At 44.2% G+C, this 27,496-nt stretch overlaps 1 long non-coding RNA gene across 1 annotated transcript; it reads right to left on the reverse strand.

Moving 5' to 3' along the window:
• On the reverse strand, positions 1-27,496 carry LOC128339780 (uncharacterized). The gene is made up of 2 exons (XR_008313210.1): positions 27,090-27,496; positions 1-3,015 (listed from the first exon to the last, which is right to left on the reverse strand). It is a non-coding gene; the product is annotated as an uncharacterized LOC128339780 (long non-coding RNA).

Here is a 27,496-nt window from a genome sequence, read left to right on the forward strand (position 1 = left end):
AAAAATTAAAACAATTCAAAAATTTAAAATCAGCCACAAAATTAAAACCAACAGATTTTAACATGATACAAATTCATATCTTAAAACTTGTGGGTCCTCAGCATGGCCGCTGAAATTCACATATATGTGGCACAGCCTGAAAATATCAACTCACAATGAAACAAATGTGGAAGAACAGCATGGAATACGATATCTGATGCAGAATTTATATTTCAGGGAGTCTTGTTTTTCTTTTTTAAAAAGGGCAAGTTTCTTGACTTGCCAACTTTTTTGTTCTTGGCAGGGCTTCTGCATCTTTAACAAGCAGAATTTCAACAGTGAAGCATTTCCCAGCATGCAGATGCAGTGATAGGGCAGCTTCACCTCCTGAATTATTGCTTGTCACACAGCTGTTAAAAGCACAGAATGTAAGAACAAAAACATTGCTGTATTGGATCAGACTAAGGTCCATCCAGGCCAATAATCTGTTTCCAACAGGGAGCTGCTAGATGCCTCTGGGAGCTTACAAGCAGTGCGTGAGGATGATGGCCTTCCATGGTTGAGGGACTGCCGCTAACAGAAAAAAGAGCTAGCATCCCTACTAAGTTTCTTGTCTACATGATTGTTAGAATATGTCTCTAAGGGTGAAACTATATGTTGCAAGAAACACAAATGGCAGCTTCATATCACATTCACTCTTTTATCGTAATGCATCATGCAGTTTACACTCTCTCCTTGGAGAGGAGAGCTGGTCTTGTGGTAGCAAGCATGACTTGTCCCCATAGCTAAGCAGGGTCTGCCCTGGTTGCATATGAATGGGAGACTTGATGTGTGAGCACTGCATGATATTCCCCTCAGGGGATGAAGCCGCTCTGGGAAGAACATAAGGTTTCAAGTTCCCTCCCTGGCTTCTCCAAGATAGGACTGAGAGAGATTCCTCTCTGCAACCTTGGAGAAGCCGCTGCCAGTCTGTGAAGACAATACTGAGCTAGATAGACCAATGGGCTGACTCAGTATATAGCAGGTTCCTATGTTCCTATGTACACCAAATGCAGATATCATTATACAGAACATTTCCCCCTTCTCATCAATGACAGCTAATGATATGGAACAGGGGCAGGGAAATGCATAGTGTAATAACCTCAGGGCAAAGGACAAGTTGTATTAGATGTTACAACAAAAGGGGAGAGAGAGAACTCAACATGGGGCTATCCAACATGCTGTCCGTATTTGCAAAATAATTCAGTGGTCTCTGTGGTCTGCATGATTGGCTTGCTTAGACAACATTGCCTCTAATAACGTTCCCCTGTGACATCCCTCAACTACTTACAGCCCTTTGATTCCTTGTCCATATGAATACCTTACAAAATATTCTTAACTGTGTGACGTTTCAAAATATTAAGTTCAAAAGAAGGCATGAGTAATTTATTTTTGGCACAGAAGTTAAGCTTTCATGGAACTGAGAATGAGAACTTCATTGACAAAGGAGCTGGATTTATGGGTTGAGACATCAACAAACACGCAAGGAAGTGACTGGCACCCTGATGAATACTGTGCTCGGGCTTTTAACAGCAGCTTATGTACAGTTCTAGCATTAGTGCTCCCAAAGTGCACCTTGCTCCGGAAGTGCTGTCTGACAACAGAAATACATTTCCGAGGGTTGTACAGCCCCCAGGGATGCGTTTCTGCAGGCTTCTGGAGCAGGGGGAAAGTGGCAAGGATCATTGTGTGCTTGTGCAAAAGTACTAATGCTTCAGGAGCATCAAAGTTAGTGCTGCAGGAATGGTGCTGGTAAGAGCACACGTGCAGGATTAGTCAGGATATCAGCCACCAGCTTTCCTGCAGGAAGGTTCAAATCCAAACTACCTGTAAGGAAGAAGGACATCAAGGAACAATGCCCAGACAAGCTAAGGTAACCGCGGTGTAACTCCCTGAAGTTATTTCAGTCACGGACCAGACGTTGATAATTATGAATTGAACACTTCTCAAATTCACAAAGGGCCTTGGTTAAAAGATTATTTTTTTTAAAACCAGTAACCTAAAAGGTACCTGATAAACATCCCTTGGGAAAACATTCTACAAACATCCCTGAGATGTTCACTCTGAGCATTTCATATCTAGCCCACAGTATGGAATAATTTGATCAGAAGAAACACATGCAATTGGCTGTCATTGACCAGTCTGAACATACAGTACATGTTATATGGCCTTGTTCTGATTTTTCACACACCCTTGAGTGAACCGTCATCATATTGCGCACAGCAAGTAAGTGTAAGAGTCCAGTGTGGTAGCCAGGAGGGAATATCACAAAGAATGGTACCATAGTAGGGCTTCAATCTGGCAAGGACATTTGCCATTCAGCATAATGGCACAGAAACAAAATACCAGCACAACTAAGCTCATTGGTATTCCATCCTGTATTTTGTACTGCTTGGTCAAGCAAAAGCAATGGGGAACTTCCTAGAATTAACATTGTTAATTAACAATGTTAGAATTAACATTGGTATTCTAAATCTAATATTGGGACTTAGATTTCTCTACCAACATTCAACATCAAGTGTTTTGACACTGAAATCCACCATTAAATGTGAACTACCATTCTTTCAAACTGGTGTCATCAGCCATCTAATCAATATACTATTCTTTCTCTTTCTTTCTCAGGCTTTATCAAGCTTAGCTTGGGGAAAAAGCTTGGGTTTGAGACATGGCAATTTGCATTTTGAAATGGCATTCGTGTTGGAATCTAAGTGAAATTTGGTTTCAGCTCCCAACAACCTGCTATGATACAAAAAACAACAGCAACAATCAATTCTTCTTTATACACTCTGGCCTTTCCTTGGTTCACTATTCTCAAGTGTCTTGCAGCAGGTGATCAGAAAAATCATATGAGCTGGCTCTCTTTCTGCTTCCTGTGTTTTCTCCAGCTGTAAGCTTGAGCTGGACGTGCAGCAGCTCAGACCAAGTGGATGAGATTCCAGATGAGCTTCCATTAACATCTCTTGATTTGTACATACTTTTACCAACATTATGAAGGACCTGCAATACAGAATGACCAGAAAATTATTATATTATGCACATTTGTATGAAGGGCTCGCTCACACTTGCATGGTCATTACTTGTTTTCTTATCACTTGATTACTCAACACTTGATGAATATTTTTTGACTTATAGCCAAATATGTAAACTGACTCCATAAAAAGCATTGTGTCTGAGGTGAAGTAAGATTATATGGATGTTCTAATGTCATGTTTCATCCATGATGGCTCATTCACACAAAGAAGTCATTACCATTGTTCCTGGTAGCTGAAACCTCTGGGAGATGAAAAGGAAAATGCTTCTTATTCTTATTCTTATTCTTATTACATTTATATCCCACTCTTCCTCCAAGGAGCCCAGAGTGGTGTACTACATACTTTAGTTTCTCTTTTACAGCAACCCTGTGAAGTAGGTTAGGCTGAGAGAGAAGTGACTGGCCCAGAGTCACCCAGCTAGTTTCATGGCTGAATGGGGATTTAAACTTGGGTCTCCCTGGTCCTAGTCCAGCACTCTAACCACTACACACTCTAACCACTACACCACACTGGCTCCACCATGTAGCATTGTAGCATCGTAGCACGTAGCATCGTGTAGCATCGTGGCTACACCACGATGGCAAAGTTGTAGGATTAGCCAAGCCAAACTTAAAGTTGGTCAGACTATTGTGCTCCCAGAGGAGTCCACATGACCTTTGATCACCCCTAGTCATTCAATCACTCATTAAAACCCTGATTTAAACTTAAGTTGTAATCTTGTGCAGTCTGTAGCAGCTGAGTCATCTAGCTGAGCTGAATTAGGCCTGAGCAAGGGAATAGCTGGGTGATAGTTCACTCTTCACTCTCCTGCTTTCACCTCCCCAGCTCACTGGCATACTGCTGGCTCCTGACCGTAGGATTCATCTCAGCTTCAAGCAAGATGAGTCCTCTTCAGGAGGGGGAGGGGAGGAGTGTCAGGCATCACCCGTCTGTCCTCCTTACTGGCTAGTGCTCAGCTTCAGCCCACCCCTTCCTCAGTCAACTGACTGACAGCTAGAGGGCCTGGGGGCCCCATCTTCACTATTTGTCCTAGAGCCCACCCCAACCTTGCTATGCCCCTGGTCCTGGGATTGCAACTGAGCTCCATACCATCTTTGAATTCAGCCTTTTTACCTTAATTCATGACGACAGAAATTATTTATTTATTTGATTGATTGATTGATTGATTGATTTCTATACTGCCTTTCCAAAAAATGGCTCAGGGTGGTTTACACAGAGAAATAATAAATAAATAAGATGGACCCCTGTCTCTAAAGGGCTCACAATCGAAAAATGGTGAGGGGAACTAGCCACAATACTGTGGTATTTGTGAAAGAGCTCTACAACATGAGGAACTCCAGGAATGACAGACCGCAGCCCAAGTGACAAAGCATTGAGAAAAAGGAAATGAACCAAGTGAGTGAGGCACTGATGCAAGTTTGGCAACAGAGAAAGAGGCTAGTGAAGTAGAGCCCCTTTCTTACTCTACAATAAGCTTAAAAACAAACTACACCTAACTTTGCAACGTTTTAAAATAGAAAAGTTTTAAAAAACCAAACTGAAGAAAAACCTTATTTACAAAGCCAGCAAGTAAATGGCTAACTACTGTATCTGCCAGCTGGGCTCCTGGCATTTAAGGAACAAATTTGTTCCCTTGAGGCCAATGTGGCTGACCAGAGAAACTGAAAGCAGTGGGGTATGTAGATAAGCCCTTCAGGAAAGTGATAATGGTCCAGTTCCATGCTGACACTAGATCTTCAAACAATGAGGGCCTTGGCAAGAGTATTCCATACAAAGAAAGAGGGAAACTTCTCAGATGACAAACTGAGTTCTCCCATGCCAAAAATATGCCTTCAGAGGTTAGGATGTGGGTTTTTGTAAGTGGGAGATTTGATAATCAGGAACATAAAGAGATGGACATGGGCATCTTGGCTTCATGGTGCCCGTCTGGTGTGAATATTGCATATATCATGTGCCTTGTAGATAGGATTTTCAGTCAGTGGTCATTGTACATATGGCAGCAATTACAATAGTCATGAAGGCCTAGAAGACAATTTTAGGTTGCTAAGTAGGAAGGTAAAGTTCAGAAATGCTACCAGTTCTAGATGGAAGGCCAGCTGGACAAGAAAAACTGTAGGATCTATGTAAGTGGATGAAAAATTGGTGTTGGGAAGGAAAAAAAATGTCGGGCACTGGGGAACATTTTGGGACAGGTCAAATGTGTACAAAAGAGATGGACTCTACCTGAACCATGAGAGAACCAGAGGGCTGGTACTTAAAATCAAAATGTTTGCTATGCAACTTTTAAACTGACTTCTGGAGGGAAATTCACAGAAGCTCAGGAGCATTTGGTCTAAGATGAGTTGATGGTGATGGGTGTAATTGTTTCAGATTCTCAGAATATGGATAGTGCAGAATGTGCATGCCAAGCCATACATGCATTTACAGTATAGGGAAAATTGCACATCAGAAAGACCTTTTGAGACATGCTGTGCTTAGGTGTTTGCTTCTTTAATGTTACAGCCACAAGCCAAAACAGAAGAGAAAGATTACAGTTATATAACAATAAATTGAGTGTATATAATTAAAACAGGCTGAAATTAGAATTAGTTAAAAAAAGTTGACAAAATTGAAAACATAGTGATAAAAAAATTTAAAACAGTAAAATATGCTTATTAACCATCCGGTGACGTATATTTATGGCAGCAGCACAAAATTTAGCCACATTAGATGTAATTAAACACTCTGAGTCCGAAAGCAACAAGGAACAATAAAATTGCTCCTGTCGACCGGGAAATTTACAAAGCAAAGGAGTAATGAAAGATTCACGGATATCCTTGTAAAAAAGGCAGAATAATAGAACATGTTCAGTAGTTTCCACCTGATCCAACCCACAAGGGCAAAGTCTGTCAGCAAATGGAACCCCTCTATAGCGCCCTTCTAGAACTGCCGAGGGTAAACAATGGCAACGAGCCAAGGTAAAAGCTTTCCTATACCTCGGAAATTCCAACCAAGTAAAATAATTCATTGCAGAGACTAGATATCTTCTTTCCTCTGAGAAGTAAAATTTGGAGACCTTCCCGAGGTCATTTTGCCATTCGGAGTTGAACACTCATTGTTTAACCAGCAACCTTGCCTGATCAAATCCCAGCTTAGACAGAATTGTAAGAGAGAGGCCCAAAGTAGCTATTTTAGCCTCAATAGACTGGATCCACCTGGAGCCCAAATCATCCTGTAAAATTAGAGGAGCCAGGCCAACTGGATGATAAATTAGTTTGAGCCAGTAACAGAATATAATAATCCAGATACTGGCCTCCACCCTAATAAAGCCAGTCTCCAAACGGGCAGCAGCATTTGAAACAGATCTTGGAATATTAAGGGCAGTTCTCAAAAATTTTGACTGTACACATTCCAAAGTTGTTATATTCGGAAAAAGCCCCAGCTGAGCTCCATAAAGTAGTTGGGACAGTGACTTTGCTTTGAATAGTTTAAAAGCTGCTGGTAAGTAGTAGCCACCTTTTGATCACAAGTACTGTAGAATGGCAAGTGAGCTTTTCTGGGCATTGGAGGCTACGTAGTTCGCGTGGGCCTTCCTAGTGCTCCCAGCATGGAAAACTACCCTTAGGTACTTAAAGAATGATACCTGCTCAATAAGTTGACCCTCGATCCTCCAAGTGCGAATCCTAGGTCTCCGTGCGAAAGCCATTATTTTGGTTTTCTGGAAATTTATCTCCAAACCCTCCTTCTTGCAGTACAGACTTAATGCTCTCAGCATTTTTTTGTGGCTAATTGGCATCCTCGACAAAAGGACCGCATCATCTGCGTAAAGCAAGATAGATACATGCCTCCCTGCAAATTTAGGAGGGTGGAAATCTAAATGGCTCTATTGTTCCACCATAGAATTTATGTAGCAATTAAATAATAGTGGAGCAAGTATGCAGCCCTGCTTAACAGTGCTTAGGTGTTTGCTTCCTAATACCAGAAGCCTCAGAGCAAAGACCAGGAAGCTGGAGTGCTTGTTACTAAAACAGAACTTACTGTATTTACCTGAATCTAAGACTAGGTTAACATAAGAACAGCCTTGCTGGATGAGGCCCAAGGCCCATCCAGTCCAGCATCCTGTTTCACACAGTGGCCCACCAGATGCCCCTGAGAAGCCAACAGGCAAGAGAAGTCCACAGGAAAGAGGTGAAGGAGGAGAGCTGGTTTTATGGTAGCAAGCATGAATTGTCCCCTTTTCTAAGCAGGGTCCACTCTGGTTTGCATTTGAATAGGCGACTACATGTGAGCACTTTAAGATATCCCCTTTAGGGGAAGGGGCTCTGGCAGGAGTATTTGCATGCTTACATGCAGAAGGTTCCAACTTCCCTCCCTGGCATCTCCAAGATAGGGCTGAGAGAGACTTTTGCCCGTAACCTTGGAAAAGCCACTGCCAGTCTGTGTAGACAATACTGAGCTAGATGAACCCATGGTCTGACTCAGTATACGACAGCTTCCTATGTTCGCCTGCAGCTGGTATTTAGAGGCATCTTGCTTCTGAGGCTGGAGGTGGCCTATAGCCACCAGGTTTTTTCCAGGCTTTTTTGATATTAGAAATTCGGAGGTCGTCCTAAATTCAGAATCCTGCTCCTTTTGAGTAAATGCGGGTATAACCTGTGTTTAAGCTCTACTTTTAGAGAATTGTCTAAAATTCAGAATCTTCTATTTGGGTAAATACGGTAAATGCTTCAGGGCTGAGCCAGCCGCAGTCATTGGGAGGTGCAACTCCAGGGCTGGGACTGGATGAGCCAGTCAACCAGCTGGGGCTCAGGGATCCAAGGGATACTGGGGCTCAGCAGTCAGTGGTCCAATCGAGCAGGTAGTCACATAGCAGGGCTCAAACTAGTAGGCAAAGGTTTGGAAAACATCAGAGGTCAAGCCAAGTAGATAGTCGGAGGTCAGAGGGTCATAGGAACATAGGAAGCTGCCATATCCTGAGTCAGACCATTGGTCTATCTGGCTCAGTGTTGTCTTCACAGACTAGCAGCAGCTTCCCCAAGGTTGCAGCAGGAGTCTTCTCAGCCCTGTTTTGGAGAAGCTAGGGAGGGAACTTGAAGCCTTCTGCTCTTCTCAGAGCACCTCCATCCCCTGAGGGGAATATCTTACAGTGTTCACACTTGTAGTCTCCCATTCATATGTAGCCATGGTGGACCTTGCTAAACTAAGGGAACAAGTAATGCTTGCTACCACAAGACCAGCTTTCCTCTCAAACCAGTAGCCTTTGAATTTTCCTCATTTGGGCAAAACCTCTTCGCTTAAAACACCTTTTGGCCTTTTATAGCATCTGAATCTGCTTGATACATGTATGTATGTATGTATGTATCAAATTTGTACACTGCCCCAAGCTTTCGTCTCTGTAAGCCATGCTGGCATCCTCCTGGAATTGTCCCCCCGCCCCGCCCGGGCCGCTTTCCTAATCTGTTGTATACATTCTAGCCAAGCTGCTATTATTGTAATTTTAAATAGCCTTTACTGACTCAGGGGCACAACTTTACCTTCACCTTTACTCATCGTAAAATATTTTACTCATCCTTTCAACTTGCTTTTAACTGATTGGTTCATTTTTGACGTTTCCTCTTTTGAAATTAAATGTGACTATACTGAACTTGCTGAGCAACTTACCGTTTATATCTACAGCACACGTTGAATTGAATAGCACTGTAGTCATTGTGGCTGGGGATGATGGGAGCTGTAGTCCAACAGCTGGAGAGTATAAGGTAGAACAATCTGGCCTTACGTAATCTCAAATGTGAAAATGCTGATATTATAATAAAAATATATATAACCAGTTCCTAAAATTGGTGGAGATACGCAAGAGAAAAAAGGCGTTTCATGCCTCTATTCATCTTTGTGTCTAAGGATCTTGTTCATATCAATGGAAACCATGCTGTCATGAAATCCATCCCTTTTTCATCTGTTTGTTTCCCATTGGGTTTAGTAGGGTACTGTCTCTAATTTTTATGCCTATACTTTTGCAGTTGTGCATCCAACCCACATTAAATATATAGGCGGGGACCCCACCAAGGGATCATGCTTGCCCAATGTCAGACCACACCCAATTGACTCATTGTAGAGTGTGTTGAAAAAAGATGCTTCTCCTTGACTTCAGTGGGGGAGCCAGCTCCACTTCTCCTGATCTAGGAGGGCTCTGATTGATGCTGCAAGTCATTGTGATTACCATGTATGTGTGAAGCAGCCCAGAGGTTCTGGGCAATGTCTACGGTTTCCCACATGGCTTGAAAGTAGACAGGATTTTGCAAAGCTGATGATGGAACATGGGATGTCCATGACAATCACACACACACACACACACACACAATCTACACCACAAACTTACATACTTTTAATAACCCCTGCTAACTTGGCAAAGAGGCACCTTTTAACATGGTGATTCTCTTTATTTAGCCGTGGGAGAGTAACTGGCCTTATCCACCCCCAGCACAGTACTTCCAGTGACTGTTGCTGGTGTCTATCTTATGTTTCTTTTTAGATTGTGAGCCCTTTGAGGACAGGGATCCATCTCATTCATTCATTCATTCATTCATTCATTATTCCTCTATGTAAACTGCCCTGACCCATTTTTGGAAGAGATATCAATCAATCAATCAATCAATCAATCATCATTTATTTCCTAGCCACAGGGAATCCTGAGAAGTATTATTAGGAGGTGGGGGTACTCTCACTCAGTTCTGGGGAAGTCATTGTTCCAGGTGTGCTGCCCCAGAGACCACACACTCTGAGGGAGCTTCCTTGGGGGACCCAGCCCTGGGACTTTCTCAGGTTCAAGTCTGGTGTCAAGATCTGGTGCACTGGGTCTGGTGCTGGTTATGCTTCCTCAGTGTTTGAGTTGCTGCTATGAGTGGGTGTTGTGATAGGCTGGCCATAGGAGTGTGAAGCAAAGATCTGATCCCAGGATAGTCCTCACCTTACCTGCAACTTTACACTAATGATTCACTCTCTGCTTGGGGACACCCCGGCTCTCCCACCAGACCAGGTAATCAGTTCAGACTTTCCTTCCAGCTGCCTCTGTTTCTCATGAACAAAGGTGCCCATTTTCTGCATTGCAACAAAGCAATGGAATAGAAGGGTCTATGTTTTCATCAACTTCTTTTCATTTCCTTCCTGGCAACTTCCTGATAGCTTCCTGAATCTTCTTAATCAGAAAACAATCACTTCCTCAAACCAAACCTGCAGTATCAGTAGAACCTTTCCCAGATGAGCTGGTCTTGTGGTATCAAGTGTGACTTGTCCCCTTAGCTAAGCAGGGTCCATCCTGGTTGCATATGAATGGGAGACTAGAAGTGTGAGCACTGTAAGATATTCCCCTCAGGGGATGGAGAGCAGAAGGTGGGAAAAGCAGAAGGTTTCAAGTTCCCTCCCTGGCTTCTCCAAGATAGGACAAGTTTGGTGTTGTTTTTTTTAATAGGACAAGATTTTTTTAATTGAACCCAAGATAGGGCTGAGGGAGATTACTGCCTGCAACCTTGGAGAAGCCACTGCCAGTCTGTGAAGACAATACTGAGCTAGACAGACCAATGGTCTGACTCAGTATATGGCAGCTTCCTATGTTCTTATATTCCTATGGCAATGAAGCCTCATGTGAAGAGCACTGGGATTGGTAGAACCAAGACTCTCTCTACCTGGGCAAGCAAGAAGGAGAACAACCATAGTCCACTAGAAAAGAAATCTCCATCTGCTGAAGCCAAACTCAATAGTTTTAAAATTCCCAGTTGTCACTGGGAGAAAAGAAAACTACCAAATGGAAATTTTTGTCAGTAATGAATGGTAGCAAGATCTCTTTCTTTAGTTAGCATTCCTAGCATAATAGAGCTGGAAGAAATCTAGATGGTCATTTCATACAGACATCAACTAAGGAAGGAAGTCCTATACCTAATGCACGTGGGACAGGTGCCATAGCATTTTTCTTGGTCCACTGGTACCTATTTTTCAAGTTAGATGATTTTCCTGACAATTAAACTGGATCTTTTCCTATTTTCAGTGTGGGCAGGGTGGATTTCTTTTGTTCCCCCTTGTAGTGATGAGCCTCCCCTCCCTCTAAAGAATTAACAGGGAGTGAACCCTTTTCTTGATGACAGGCTGGTGAACTCTAGGTCAGCCAATCAGTACACCAGGTGGTGGGACCTAGAGAGTGGTTGCTGAGAATTTTGGGAACAAGAAGGGGGTCCTTTGTCAGGAAGAAGCGCTTGTGGAAAAGCTTAGTGAGGGGCATGGAGTTTTTGCTCCCTCGTGGTCAAAGCCAGCATGAAGGTTTCTCACATGGAATATCTGCAGATTCTTGAGAGACAGGATTGCAGGAAGCTTGATTCTCATCAGATGTTGGGTGAGTTTTCAAGGAAAGGGGAATTCAGCACAGGGAACAGTTTGTTAGTCAGATTTTGTGTTAGAAACCTATATTTCTTCGTGTGTGTGTGCTTTGTATATTCCTGATACTGTTCTATTATAGTTTATTTGCAATGTAATTGAAATAAAATACACTAGCCTATGCTCAACCCACCTCGGGCATTGCAAAAGACTCTGTAAACTTTTAAGCATGCCTAAATGCAACCTGAAACTGAAGCCAAAGAGAACCTATTTTTACTTATTTGTATTTTACTAAGTATTTGTGAGTGCATTTAAAACCTGAAAGCCTCAGATGGAAGCAGTCTGTAGTAATTGAATAAAACTGTTTTTTGTTCTTTCCTGTTTACAAACCTCTCAGAGTTGGTTTCTAACTCAGGGAAAAGGGGAAGGAGGATTCCTCTGGTGCAAAAGCATTCTCAAGCACTCAGCAGCTATCAGTTTTTCTTATCCCATGTATCCAGTTACAGAGGGACCTTGGATTAAAGCATCCAATCCACTGACCTGGTTTTCTGCAAGTGTTAGGGTGCTTGATGTCAACATTTTAAATCTACTGGAAATATAGAAAGGTTTTAGGAGAAGCCCAGCCAGGCAGCTCACCATGGATGACTCAGCATTTCTTGTCCCCCACATGAGCTAGCTTTGAGACAAAGGCTTTAATCTGCTACATCCCTCTACTTTCTGAAATCTGTATAAATTTATGCCTGACAAGATATATCTTCTCCTTTGCCTCCTTTCTTCTTCTAGTTTCTTGAAACTGTCATAGAATTTGCCTTTAACACACAATCCTAAACATGTTCATTTGAATCAAAGCTCCACTGAATCCTACTGAACTTAACTCCACATTAATGTGCTTACAACTGGAGCTGTTGTCTCATAAGCCTTCCCACTGAGTTCAGTGGGACTTTCTGCCTAGTATATGTCCACAGTATATGTCCACAGAGTTGTGGCCATAAACTTCTCTTGGCACCTATCTGAAGAATCTCAACTTGTTCACATGCTGCTTCATGTGTATCCTGCTGGGCACAACTGCTTCTGTCAGCAACTAAACCATGTTTGGTCCTCCCTTTCTTTCTTTTAAATCAACATAGTCACTCTTAAGATGTTTCATCTTCAGTTCCCTTTCTCTGCTTGGTAACAGTCATGCACCTATTCCTGGACTAATGGTATTGGTCTATTTGCAGACCAGTTCTACCCATCTGCTTTAGTGACTCCTCCATTGCAAGGTTCCACCAGTGGCACTTCCAGACTTGCTCTTTGTAGCACAACCCAGTTATTGTTTTTATGGTTTGAATTGCAAGTGGAATTATATCTCTGCGATTCAGTGTGGTTTGTGCACTTTCATAGTGCTATATTCCAGCCACACGAATAGGCAGTCGATACTGTGAGGGTGGCTGAACTTCCTCCCATTTATTTATTTATTTATTTATTCATTCATTCATTTATTACATTTATAAACCTGCCCATTCAAAGGTTCTGATGGTGTACAACAAATGTAAAAAGACCTAAAACACACACACCATTTAAAACACAGTTCCAAAAACAATTCAAAAACAATTTTAAAAACCATTTAAAACTCATTTAAAAAACAATGTACAAAAGTAAAAGGTAAAGTGTGCCGTCGAGTCAGTGCCGACTTCTGGTGAACACAGAGCCAAGTGGTTGTCTTTGGTAGAATACAGGAGGGGTTTACCATTGCCATCTCCTTCACAGTATGAGATGGTGCCTTTCAGCATCTTCCTATATTGCTGCTGCCTGATATAGGTGTTTCCCATAGTCTGAGAAACATACTGGCAGAGATTCGAAGCGGCAATCTCTGGCTTGCTAGTCAAGTCATTTCCCTGCTGTGTCCCTGAGTTTATATTGCATTTTGGGAATGCACAGGAGCAGCAGGCACTCTTGTGTGCACCTCTGCATGTAAAATAAAAAATGTCTGGCACCAGGCGGCGAGATGAGGCAGTTGCCTCAGACAGAAGATTGTTGGGGTGCCAGTGGGGTGGCATGATGCCCTCTGCTTGTACCATGAGGAATAGGAGTTGAGGACGATGCACACAAGAGGGTGGCATTTGGCACCCTGGCTCAGGCACACAGAGGCCTTGATCCACTATGGGCTGGCACCATGCCAGCATATTGAGATGTTGATCTAGGGCTGTTTTGGTGTTCCCTACCCAGATGATGTTACTATAGGCAAAAATCCAGTGTAAAAGCTAATACAATAGAAGTGCTAGTACAATAGTAGCACTAAGCTGATTTGGCATAAGGTCTCGAAACAGTTTGGCTTTATTAAAAAATGGAACAAAGGCATGGCCTCCTTACCCCCAAAAAACCCAAATGGAAATGGGAGATGTGTAGGTGGGCTCTGGCGGGGAAGTGCTGTGCAGAGGTTTCGGTGAGTCCCATGGCACTGAGTGGAACAGTAGCCCTCAAACCATACATAGCTGTATCATTATTCTGAAAAAAGAAGGTGGGAGGGAGATTTTCCACTTGAATAGGGATACTCCTGGGATTAATACACGGCCTTCACTCATTTTGGCCACCTGCATTTCCTCCCATTTAAATGTCACATGTCTTAACTCAGAACCTCAGACTTTTCTTGAGAGCAGGCTGCACCAGGGTACAGCAGTGCAGTGAGTGTCACCCCACTTAAACGGGATGTGGACTACTGTTAGCCTCCTGTTCCCACTTTTGTGGAGAGCCACATGCCCAGATCAACAGACCACACCAGAAACGGGGGTCAGAGGGTAAAAGCGGTAGGGTCAATCCACAATGCAGGAAAGGCTAAGTGTTCCCATCTCATTGGGCTTAAAATGGAACGACGATGAGAACAGGTTTTCTAAACTCCGAGTTCAAACGGAAGAGTTCGAATTTTTCTACCTATTGGGTTCAGGTCGGGTTTACAGGTAGGAAAGATGTCACGTCGAAAAGAACGTCACTAGTAGAGTTGCGTTGAGGCGCTGTTCTTCAAAACCACTTAAAGCAATGGGGGCTGCCGTTGATTTAAGTGGGGTGACAGGAGATCTTTAGAGACGCCATAGAATCGAGAAAGTATCTCAGTCAGTCAAGATCAGCTATTCCCCCTCTTCGCGGGATCTGATTTCATGCAAGATGTACTAGAGTTCACTTCAGCTTCTGAATGAAGCCAAATGTCCAGGCTGGTGGACCTCTAGAACGGAGTCAGCCGAAGACTATTGTGGTTGGGGGTGATGGGCATTGTAGTCCAACAACATCTGGGGGGACCCAAGGTTGGACATCCCTGCTGTAGAAAAGCAACTTCTCACACCTCTCCACGGAAAGCTGCCTGACTTAAGCTCAAGCTGCACCTGCCTCACACTCAGACCCGCTCGTTCACTCTACGTTAATTAGACACCTTGCCCTGTTTTGGCATCCACCTCGCTTTCTCCAAGAGTGGATTTACAACCTACACTCGGAATATCTGCGGAAGGAGTGGAGATCGCCCGCCCGCCCCACCTTCGGCCACGCTGGAATGTGAAGGAAAAGGTAGCTCAAGCATATATAGTGGTAACGAAAGAGCACCCAAGTCTACATCGTAGGGGACTACTCCGTTCCTGTCTCCAACGCACTTTGGGGCGCACGCGTGCGGGTGTGTATGTGTTTCCAGTCACAATCATCCATCTTCCCATCCAACGAACCTCGAAAGGGGCCCTTCTGTCACCAGCTCCACGCAAAAGCACCGCTGCTGTCCACCTGCCAAACTTCCAACACAGTCTCAACGGTGGGCTGGCCAGTTCTGCAAAGATTCTTGTTTATAACGTTGTTCGGTTCTGGCCGGAACTGGAGACAACCCGAGACAAGGGAATAGCACCAGGGATGAAAATATGAGGGTTGCACAAGGGATGGTTAGGAACCTAGGAAGCTGCCCCTTATACCAAGTCAGACCATCGGTCCATCTAGCTCAGTATTCTCTACACAGGGAGCTTGGGACCTTCTGCTCTTTTCAGAGCGGCCCGATCATCTTACGGTGCGCTCCCATGTGGTTTCCCATTCAAATGCAAACCAGGGCAGACTCTGCTTAGCAAAGGGGACAATTCGTGCTTGCTACCACAAGACCAGCTTTCCCGGGCTTCCCTGATTACGCTTCCTTTTCGACATGGGAAAGGTGGCAACCATTCAAAGCGTATACATTTGCCCGTTCACGTTTGTGATTCCAAGGATCGTTTCTAAGGAGTACTCCCAAAAGAGCACTTTTATTAGTGCTTAGGTGATTAAAGTAAATGTACCCATCGTTTCCTTACGGGAACGTCCAGATCCCAGTCTGATTTATGTGACATTTGCTTAAGTGCGTTTAGGATTGCAGTCTCCCAGAAACTGCTTCCATTCTACCCCAATTCAAACATGTCTATGTTTTTGGAAGACTGCGCAAGAATCCAGGAAGTGTGTGTGATCTTTCTGTTTATTTACTCTTTCTCTATGTAAACCACTTTGGAAACTTTTGTTGAAAAGTAGTATATAAATATGTGTTGTTGCTTTGCTTCAAAGCTTCTTTGGGTACCTGGTGAAGATACTGACCAGATTTTCCTAAAAATTAATAATTTGGATTAATTTCTGGCGTCGCTCTCACCCTCTGTCGCCTTTCCGCGAAGATGTTCTTCCATCTCTCCTTCCCCGGGGCATTTGCAACCAGGAGAAAGTGTTGGGTCTGACCAGCATCTCGTCCCTGTGATGCTTGCTAGTAAAACTTTCCCTCCCTATAAGACTTTAATGTACAAAGCGGTGCCAGGCCAGGTTGAGTTGTCTAGGACCAGTGAAAACACCCCCTAAGGCCAGAACGCGCACTCGAATTGCCAGGATCGCGCAAATCCGCCTTGGAGCCACTTCACGGCTCTCCTCCTTTCCCCTTCTGAAGCGTCACGGACTTGGCAAGATGGTTCTAGTCCCCCCCTCCCCGCCTTTGCAGCCAGCCCCCGCTTGTCACGTTAGAGAATCTAGAGACTCCCGCGGCATTAACTTATGCACACACCATTCACCAAGTGTTCAGCGGGTTTTTGTCAATGAACGCACATTTTATGAATTAGAACAGCACATGCCCCCTCGTGGCTTGCCTTCCTTGGCTCCCTTTTCTATGATGCTGCAAGCCCCTTCCATACCCGAGCAGGTGACTCGAGAAACAAGACAGTTGCTGGAGTTCCCCAGGCAATGGCAGGGCCGGCTGCGTGTGCCTGACCCACTTGTCCACCCCAAGCGAAAGAGCCGCTAAAACCCAAGGGCGCAAACGAAAGCCAGGCAGGGCAGCAGCCCCTGTTAACACAGAGGGTGGGGGGGAGAAGCAAGAACCGTCATTTGTTTGCACGCTGTCATACACTGGGGATCCCGTTTGTACTGAATTCATTAACCCGGAGTTAGTTACCACCCCCTCCGTATTAAGGGAGGGGCTGCCTCCTCGTTCTGCTGTCAGGATGGCTAAGATGGAGTAGGGTTCCCAAACCACCTATTTGCATGCTCTGAAACGGTAGGAAGGAACATATAATCAGACCATGCATTCAATGGTCAGACCACCAGTTCAATGTGTCCATGACTGGCTGGCAGCAGCCTTGCAGGGTGTCCGGCAGGGTCTCATCATCTGCTACCTATCCCTTAAATGGAGCTGCCTCGGATTGAATCTGGGCTATATTCTGTTTGCCACCTTGATTATGAGTATACAACAGGGTGATTAAAATATGTTGTAGGGTAAACAATCCAGTTTAAGTGTTCCGGAATATGTTTAACTTTTGGGGACATTTGATAAAGTGCATGAGATTAATTTGATTATGAGGAGGAGGATTTTTAACCACTTATCTTCTGCTTTCCTACCTGTTGCTCTTCTTTTTGCCTCATGTAGAGTTCAGGCTTCCTTTCCACTAAAGTTTTCTCATCAGGGCTTAGTCCCAGCCTACTTGGTACTGCAGGCTCAGCTCTGCAGTATCTTGCCTCTTCATCAGGCAATCTTGCCTCTGAAGATGTGCTGAGTTGGTTCAGAGATTACGTTTGATAAACAGACAAGTATGGGGCAGAAACAGATAAATATGGAGTACTGGCAAAAAACTGATAATATTCTGATTTAATGTTTAATCCAGATTATTAGTAAAATGCATATGTGATTATTACACTGATTTTTGTATTTCTCTTGTCTGAAATTCAAATGTAATGCCTGCATCCGCTGGGATGTACATTCATCAAAACTGTCCTCATCTACTTCCTTTGATTAACAATATTCACAATTACAGAGTTAAAGTATGACAGAGACCCAAAGGGGCTTTTTGTGTTATATGGTAAACTCTCCTCAGAGTGTTTTGTATCATACTGGCGGGAAGTGTCCAAAAACAAAATCTGCACTCCTCTTTCCTCTCTGCTCACCACTGAGGGACCCCAGCCACCTTTCACATACTGTTCTGGGATTAGGTGGAACAAAGCAAATTTAAACTGTACCACCTCTCATTTTAGAAATTAGGCAGTGTGCACTAATCTGTGCAAATGCCTTATTTGTTCATCTTTGTCAAAAGACCCATTCATACATGCATGCTCATCACAATAAATATAGCAAAAAGTGATATCTTATACATCACATATCATAAGTATATAGGCAGCTGCCTTATACTGAGTCAGATAATTTTTCTGTCTAGCTCAGTAATGTCAACACTGACTGGCAGCGGCTCTCCAAGGTTTCAGGGAAGAGTCTTTCCCAGGCCTGCCTGGAGATGACAGGGATTGAACCTGAGCTGAGACCTTCTGCATGCAAAGCAGATGCTCTACCACTGAGCTATGGCTCATTCCCATCAAACACTGCAAATAAGCAATTTCACATCATTTCACTCAAGCATTATGGTTCGCAGTGGAATAAAATGATATATTCTGCTGCTAGTTATATCAGAAAACTGAGTAATCAAGTGGTGGCATACAGGCATGTCTGAAGATACACAGAGTGTTGCACCTGGAGCAAGACCAATCTGAACAGTAGCTAGGCTAAATAAACACATGGTGTCATTCTTCTAGTTCTTTTCTGTAAAATGGGAATGCTAGAAATTGAGACACCCATCAGTGATCATGGAGAAAGGAGAAGTGGCATGACTGAACACTCATCTCTTTCTCAGAGGGAGGGAGGGAGAATGTCCCATCCAGGGAGATCGTGAGCACTGAATGAACTGAAATTACCTTCTGTGCTTAGGAAGAATGCAGAAGCAAGATGCAGTTGTCCTGAGATGCCCTCTCCTTGAACTAATGAGAGATGCTACTTGGGCTTCCATGGACAAGACATAAAGGGATGCAAGAATAATAAAAGTCTGTAACTAGCTCTGGCCCATGAAGAGTGGGTGCTCTATTCCATAGAAACCCAAATTCTGCCTTGTATGAATGAGACAAGTCTCCAGATATATTTGCACCAGGTTTCCGAATAATTCCCCCCCCCCAGTAACAAGAGTGATGAGGAGCAGCGGTATTATGCATAAGGAGAGAAGAAGCTTGAGGGGAGGGAGAGCATTTTCACACATGAACTCTAGTTTTCTCTTGTGTGAACGCTGTTAATGAGGGACCGAACATGGAAGATAAACTGAATACACATTGTGCTTTTGTAAATTTTGCAATCACATTATAGACCTGTTTAAGGAAAAGTTGATTTAAGCCTGGTTATGAAAAACACCCTCTAAAACTCCATCTGGTGAATACCGCAAGGCCTCTAAGCTTATCCTGGTTCCTAAGCCTCTGAGATACTGCATAGGTTCTTTCTCACAGCTGTTAAGGATCTGGTGCTTGCTTTACGATATGAAAGCAGATTTTCAAGATTCACCCATAATTATGCTGCTAACATTGTACAGTAAGAGATACACTGAACATGGACAACTCATCTATAAATTTATTGCTTGGTTGGCTTTACCCATTTTTTTTTTAAATTGTCTGTGTAGTGTTTGGTTTTGCTTCTGTATCCACATTGCTAACCCTACCCCCCACAGATTTTTAAAAACATAGAAATGGTATTTTCCTGCAGCTGCAGTCCATCAAGCAAGAATTTTACTCCTGCCTCCATTTCCCTTCATGGTATCTTCCATTTTAATTGTGTGAATATCTAGATTATGTTCCCAAGAAAGAGATCTGTCTTCTTATTCTTTGTCAAGTGCCTTGTACATAGATGGCAATAGATAGACACATACAGAAAATAGAAGAAAACTTCTGGCCTCCATATGCCATTCAAGAGCTGTACTCAGAACTAGAAATGTCCAAAGGATTACCTCCATTTGGCCAGCACAGCTATTTGGCACCAATGGGAGAGTTTTTCTGGAGTATATTGTGGCTGGATTGGGGTCCCCATGAATCAGAAATATAGCAGAAAGTAGGCTTAGGAGCTCCTACCCCCATAGTCCTGATGCATTTGGCCCTCCCTGCAATATGGCTACTGTTGACTAAAGAAAAACTAAGCCCATCAGTTGGGAGTTGTAGTCCAACAACATGGAGACCCAAGTTTGAGAAGCCCTGCCTTAGTGGTCTTTGAGGTTCCTCCTAAGTGTTACTCTGCTGGGCAGAACCCATTTCCATATTACTTCATATGGTGAAGAAAGGGGGCAGTACAGGTATGCCTATGCATACCAAACATGCCTGTGTTACGAAATATTTCTAGACCAACGATTCGAAAAATGACAGTGTGTTTCCCAATGGAGATGAAAGACGTTGCTAGAGGAAGCAAAATCTGCTTCCTGAAGCCTGCCTTCCACTCTCTCTCACTATATTTGGTATATCTTGATTGAACCATAATAATAATTGTGGCCTTTTTAAGACTCTGAGAGGCCAAGGGGGAGAATGTGCATTTGAGCCCCCTCTCAGCTTTTCTCTGGCTGGCATGCTGTGCAATGTTATGCACATGGTGGAATGTGACATTTGCACAGTTGTGCAACAGTGCTTTTGTGAAAGTGCAAAAATTGCACACATGGAGTTATTCAACAGTCCAGCCATTATATAGTACTGCACAGTCACATAACTAATTTGAGCAAATTTTTGTGCATGCACAACAGTGCTCTTGCGCACTTCACAAATGTTACATTCCACTATGTATGTAATATTGTGCAGTACGCCACTAGGTGGCCAGATTTGGCTTTTTAAAAGCCAAATTCTGGCTTACGGCCCATTTGACCCACGAGTATACCCCTTAGGTTCTGGCCACCCTGGTATGCCAGCCACTGCGTCCTGTGTCTATGTAATAACCCCAAATTCTGAAATAACTCTTGAATCTGGGGTTATATTTTAACTGATTAGTTTTACTGCCTTGAATGAAAAGGATCTATGATCATTTCAAATCTGAACCATACTTTGGATCTCCCCTCCATGTGTGGGACTCAGGCCAGTTGCCCTCTCTGGGGACTCCCATAGATGACAACAACAACAACATCATACCAGTTAGTGTAACCCAGGCAGCCATGACTCTCCATGCATCCACATTGGCTGCTGGTGCTGGAGACTAATAGAGCACCCCCTCTTCCTGCAGGGTTTTTTGTTTTCCTGGGATCCCAGTCACCATATGCTAAAGCATGCTGTGGGCACATGCGATCCTACTTTTTCCCTCTTACCAGTGCTTTGCCTGGCTTCATATAGAATAAACTCTGATGGTTAGATCGTGGTTCCTTTATCTTATACCACGGCTATCCAGCTTGTCAGTCGCTGTTTTCTTCTAAGCCTCTTTAGGCAGCTCGAGGCAAGTCACCATCTGAATGGTTCACCACAAGCACAAGGTGTAATTTTGGACACCCCCATGCAACTCACTTTGAAAGGATTCACAACACTGTGGATTCTGCTCTTAGCAAACTTATCAGATAACCTGCTGAACAGGACCAAGAAGTTGCCCAATTAGAATGATCACCATCATCAGCCCCAGGAGCATCTGTTCCTCAGCCTCCATCACAGTTTTTAGAAAACAAGTAATAAAAACATGGCTCTTCACCCAGAACTTTTATATGAAAGTAGAGTTTTTGCTGCTGCTTTGTGTTTTGTGTGTGTTACTGGTTTATATAGGTTTTCAAACTTTTAAAATATTATTATTTTTATATTTAATATTTGTAATTTTAATTTGTATTTTAATTAAATAAAATGTGCCTTGTTTTAATTATATTGTAAACCGCTTTGGCATTATTTGAATGAAAAGCAATATAGCAATGGAATATATAAATAAATAAACAAGCAAACAAGCAGGGCTGTACAATTTTACACTGCAGTGGAGGATCATGTTGCTGAACACTTTCCCTCAACAACAAAATATCTGCCTACAATGGATGCTAGCACTTTAGGGGCTATGGTGCAAGTCTGCCTACTTGCTAACATGCCAGGATTCCATTACAGGGGCTTTTAACCAAAATATAAATGCAATTGACAATTGGCCCTTGATACCTAGCCTACCTAACCTTTAGGGGTGTGTGTGTGTGTGTGTGAGAGAGAGAGAGAGAGAGAGAGAGAGAGAGAGAGAGAGAGAGAGAGAGCGCACACACCTGCTCTGTTTCACAATAAAACTCCACCAAACAATTTGTATGAACCTGAAGCTAGATCAAAGCCCTCATTTTAGTTCACTACATAGTCTGTTTCCTGCCACAAGACTGGTAATGTGCTGTCTTCAATACTTCCTTGGAGAATTCTGCCAGCAGTTCCTCATAAACCAGTTCCATCCATTTCTCTCAGCCACCTGTCCATTGCTATGGTAAAAAAATGGACCATAGAGCCAGCATGGTGTAGTGGTTAGAGTGTTGGACTGGGAGTGATCTGAGTTCAAATCTCCATTCAGCCATGAAACTCATTGGGTGACTCTGGGCCAGTCACTTGTCTCTCAGCCCAGCATACCTCACAAGGTTGTTGTGAGGATAAGCATGAACTATGTATACCACTCTGGGCTCCTTGGAGGAAGACTGGGATAAAATTTAATAAATAAATAAATATTTTATTTTGGCCTGATAAAGGCTGGTAATGAAGTGCTATACTAGTGGATATACCTGGCATGCATGGTGGGGGTGAAATGGTCACATATGGAAAAAGCCTGGAATAACCAATGATAAACTGGTGTGAATTCCTTGACTACTATTTGGGGGACAGACAGACAAGGAAACCAGATAGAAGATGCTTTGTATAGTAAAGAGCTTCACAGGGAAATTATCATAGAATCAACAAACTGAAAACAAGACCAGCCTTAAGTGTCTTGATCCTCTCCCACATTGGATCCTGATGCTCTTGGGTCTGAGAAATCTAAATCCATCCTACATAGCTATGCTGCTTGTTGAGTCACTATCAGAGCTCCTTCAGCACCATAAGCTGTTCTCACACTTGTTATCAACCTTCCAAAAGGTTCAGTGCTCTCTCTTCCACCTTCCATAATTGCATGCTGCTTCTGCCCACATTTCAAGTTTGATCCTAGCCTCACTGGAATCTTTGCCCACTGCCTGTTGCTTCCTTATAGCATCAGACCCTTCATCATTTTTTATTTTCCTCAGTGGCATGAGAAGATGGTGCTTGGAAAGAAAGTCCTCTTCCATCCATTGCATCAGCAAAAGTGCTTCCCTTTTCAAAATGTGGCAGGAATCCATGCAATTGCCCAATCTTTAATAGAAAGGCCAACCTTAACTATCACTCCATATGTTGGATTATACTGGCACAATTGTGCCAGTACAGTTAAGCTGGAGAGTATTTTCAATGTTCTACCATTACAAGCCCTGAACATTCTATCTATCTATCTATCTATCTATCTATCTATCTATCTATCTATCTATCTAATTCTCTAAGGCGTACCAGTGGCTAATCCCATGCATGGCAGATCTCACAAGAAATCGCAAGCAGAAGCACCATGGTGATTGGGCAGTGGGGATTCCATATGCAGATAGGGAGGAGGAGCTTGTGATGGTTAAGGTCAGTTTGAATGCAACTGTTACTGATCGGAAGATGTTCTTGATTGCAGAGGAGAGGAATCTATATATATAAAAGAATAGTGGGCAGGGGTCTGCGAAGAGAGGGGTCGTGAGGGAGGAAAAGCCCCTTCAGGAGAAGGAGGCTGCCGTTGTGTGAATTAGATGAGGAAACAAGATTAACAAGATCTGTTAACTCAGGAAGAGAGAGAAAGAGAGAAAAAGAGAGAAGGAAAGAAAAAAGAAGGGAGGGGAGGAAAGACAGAGGGGAAGAGCTAGTGGAGGAGAGGGAAAGAGAGAAAAAGAAGGGAGGGGAAGAGAGAAAGAAGGAAGGGCGAGGGACGGGCCTGAGTCTGTCAGTGGCCTGAGGGGAACGAACAGCCATGGCAGTGGCAGCAGCGAGGAAAGGCCCGGTTAACTGCTGCTGCTGCTCCTGTGGGGAGGAGCAGGAGCTGGGATTGGGTGAGGGTGGGGAGGTCTCCGGGGATGGGGAGCTGCAGCTTGGCCAATAGGTGCCAGCAACGCTGCAGCCATGATCAAGAAGGATGAGGGTGATGGAGTAAAGGGATGGAGAAGTGACCAATAGGGGTGAAGGAGATGAAGTCAACGGGATGTAGGAGGAGGAGCAGGAGTGTAGCTCAGGAGCAGGAGTGTAGCCTCACCTCAGAGATCTCTTCACCCAGAGATCTCAGAGATCTCTCCACCAGGTGAGGGTGGAGAGATCTCTGAGGTGAGGGGGGCTGTGGCAGGGGGTATGGGGAGCAATCAAGTACTAGTGCGCAGATGCTCTGTGCGGGTTAACTTAGTTGCTTATGAAATCAAAACCTGGCCATCAGCACACATTCATTCGGTGACAAGAGGCACCTCCTCTGCAAGTTTGGTGAAAGATGCCTTACACAGAGTAATTTAAAGTTTTTCTTTTTTGAACAGGGGTTGAAAGGGTTGGTGACATTTTTTCAGACCGAGAGAATGCTATTTAAATGATTTTGTAGTCCATTTGCATAGTTTCAGCCTTTAGACTGCATGCAAGAAAAGTGCCCTTTGCATATCCCCTGGGACCCAATTGATTGTTATTTTACAACTGATCCTTAAAGTTGGGTTTAAGAGACAGTGAGGTGATTCTCACAACCAGCCAAAACCGGGCTAATGGAGCCCCCAGCCCAGTTTCGGCTGGTTGTGTGCAGCAGTGGGAATTGTGCAGCTCCTGGCGGCAAACGGCAAGCCCACTTAAATGCCTCGCCTAAACAAGGTTAGCGGAGTGAGCACTCTGCTAACCCCATTTTTCTGATCGTGTGTCTGCCGTGGCTGCAAGCAGACACACTCAGAGAGGGGGTACCCAGCAATGTACCATGCACTTGTGTGGTGCATTACTGGGGCTTCAAGGGCGGGTCGCCGCATGGCGGCACTTCCCTTTGCCCAACCCCTGGAGCTGCCGGGCAAGGTGCGGGAGGATGGCAGAAGAGCCACCGCTTGTCTGTGCCACCAATCTGCCAGCGCAGGGAATCCCCTTGGATCGTCTGAGGGAAAGGTAAGGTAAACCCTCCTTCCCCACAGTTAACCCTGGCAGCTCTCCTGACTGATCGTGAGGAGAGCTTCTGAGAAACGCATTTTTAGTGCTAAGAGTTGGTGCAGCAGCACGTTTGAGGTTATAGTGCCCATAGTGCTGCCCACAATAAACATGGCAGCTGACTCACTGCTTTGCCCCTACTCTGCTGCCACCGCTCCTGACCACCACTCTATTCTGGCACGTGCCCCTCACCCATTCTGGTGCGTGCCTCGCCCTGGTCATGGCAAGCCAGCATTCCCTGCTGGCTGCTCTGGCCTCTGCCCCCAGGGCTTAGATGCCTTCCACACATGTGCAGAATCAGCGCATGCGCAGAGGCCACCTGAGCCCTGGGGGTGGGGCAGCTGGCAAGGAACACTCCCACTCACTGCTCCATTCAGCCATGTGCCTTGCCCTGGCCTCAGCAAGCCAGTGTTCTCTGCCAGCTGCCTCGGCCTCTGCCCCCCAGGACTCAGATGGCCTCTGCACATGTGCATACTCTGCACATGCGCGGAGGCCCTCTGAGCCATGAGGGTGGGGCAGCTGGCAGGGGACACTGGCTTGCTGGGGCCGAGATGAGAAGCATGCTGGAACAGGTGAGGTGCATGTGTCTGGGAACGGCTATGGCACTTGTATTCAACTTTCACAATCTTTTGCTGTTAACACAATTCTGAAGGAAATTAGATCAAGCAGAAATGTGAGGTTTATGGGAAATTTCTGGGAAGATAATCTATCGTTTTGGACTCAGTTGTTAAAGCATTATCATTGTTGTGTGTTCACGTGTGTGCTTTTAAGAAAAATGAAGAGCAGATATAAAGTGAACACAAATTACCTGCTACTTTTTGTGTCCTTACCTGCTGAATAACCATGAGGTGGGATCACACTGCCACTATTACGGAATCCACTAATTTAATTTACTTGTGTTTTTTCAGGTGACGGGAGTGGGTGGTAGAGTGTGACTTTATCTTAGTTGAAGGTTTTACAAAGTTTTTGGTGTTTAGCATCAGGAAGTTTCACTTTATGGTTTGTGTAAGCTCTTCCCCATATTTCCCTTTTAGAATGCCTGGAAATTCAGTAATCCAAAAACTTTCGGTTTAAAGTGAGAGTTGAAATGCTTTACAATGGAAATTGCAAGTTAAGGTGCCCATCTTAATTTCTGCACCATATAAGTTGTAAAGACTTTGTAGTCTGGTATATGATGACGGCTTTAGAAATGAGGCTCCATGCACCTACACTTTGCCTTGATCAGAGATGCATCAGGCAGAAATTCATCAGGAGCATCTCTAGGAAGTGGTTGGGGAACCTGCACCTGTTAAATGTCTGTCTGGATGCATCCCTCCCCAGACCAATGTCCAGCTGAATGACCAAGGCAAAGTTTGGGTGTATGGAGGAGCCTAACTTCGAAAAGCCATTATCATATACTAGATCGTACAAAGTCTTTACATGGTGTGGAAGTTAAGATGGGCACCTTAACATGCAATTCCTATTCTTTTAAAGCTACTAGTGAAAATGAAAAGCAGCTTAACTCTCATTTTAAACCGAAGGTTTTTTGATTACTGATATAGAGGCGAGTCTCATGATCAGTGACTTGCCAAAATGAGATCGCCTGCAGAGCCCTGGGCAGCTGGACTGGCCACCCACATGACTGCCGGCTCCGTCACGGAGCTGGTGGGGATCAGGGGCTACGCAGTCCCTGGAAGTTCCAGGATGCCCCACATGAGCACACCGGGCATGCTGGAGGGACCCCCGAGCCTGGGAGTCTCCTCGTGTGTTGCTGCGCCGTGGAGCCACACCACGGCAATACGCTATCGAAAAAACAGGGTTAGCAGTTTTTCGCTCCGCTAACCTCATTTATGGGGAGGGGTATTTAAGCAGGGTGCCCGCTTGGGGGAAACCAGGCTCGCCTGTGAGCCCGGTGGTTCCCACCATCCGTGGAAAACAGGCTAAGCTCCCTTAGCCCGCTTTCCACTGATCATGAGAATACCCTGAGTTTATATGGAACACATGTATGAAAGTGTTAAAACTGTGTGTATTTATATGTGTGTGTGTGCGATGACCTCAAGTGCGTGTATATGCATGTGAAAAATCTGCTTGCAAGTGACATGCTAGTTCACACACTGCTGCTTCCCAAGACATGTATTCTCCGAGTACAGGCAGTGTGGACTACTTCTCACACATGCATGCCCATCGCTTGATTTCTTTCTATACTTGATACAGGTAAATACTGAATAGCTGAATGATTCCACTGGAAAACATCATGCTTACCTGTGAGGCGACAGTTTTGTCTGTGGTGCTACATTTGCTAGGGCCTCTTCACCATGCAAGTCATCATGGACGAAGTCCGGTGAACCAACCCTTTATCTGATGTGCCTGGTGCCTATTAATTTCTATCCTGCTGTTCTCTGGCACAATCCGATGGGCCAAAGTGAATCTTGAGACCATTCATGATATACATATATTCATCTTCTTTAAGCTCATCGCGAAGGGCGATTGTACATTGTTTCATTGAAGATTTTCCCTTGCAGACCCCCCACCCTGCCCCCTGCTGCCACTTAAAATTATGCTCTGCTTACCAAACAGCCAGTAACCTTCCGCAGGCTTATTTACAGCTCAAGCCTATGTATGTTTACTCGGAAGTAAGCCCCACTGAATTTTATGGGGCACATTCTCAA

The sequence above is a fragment of the Hemicordylus capensis genome, chromosome 1 (assembly GCF_027244095.1).
Source record: "Hemicordylus capensis ecotype Gifberg chromosome 1, rHemCap1.1.pri, whole genome shotgun sequence".
Classification (NCBI taxonomy): domain Eukaryota; kingdom Metazoa; phylum Chordata; class Lepidosauria; order Squamata; family Cordylidae; genus Hemicordylus; species Hemicordylus capensis.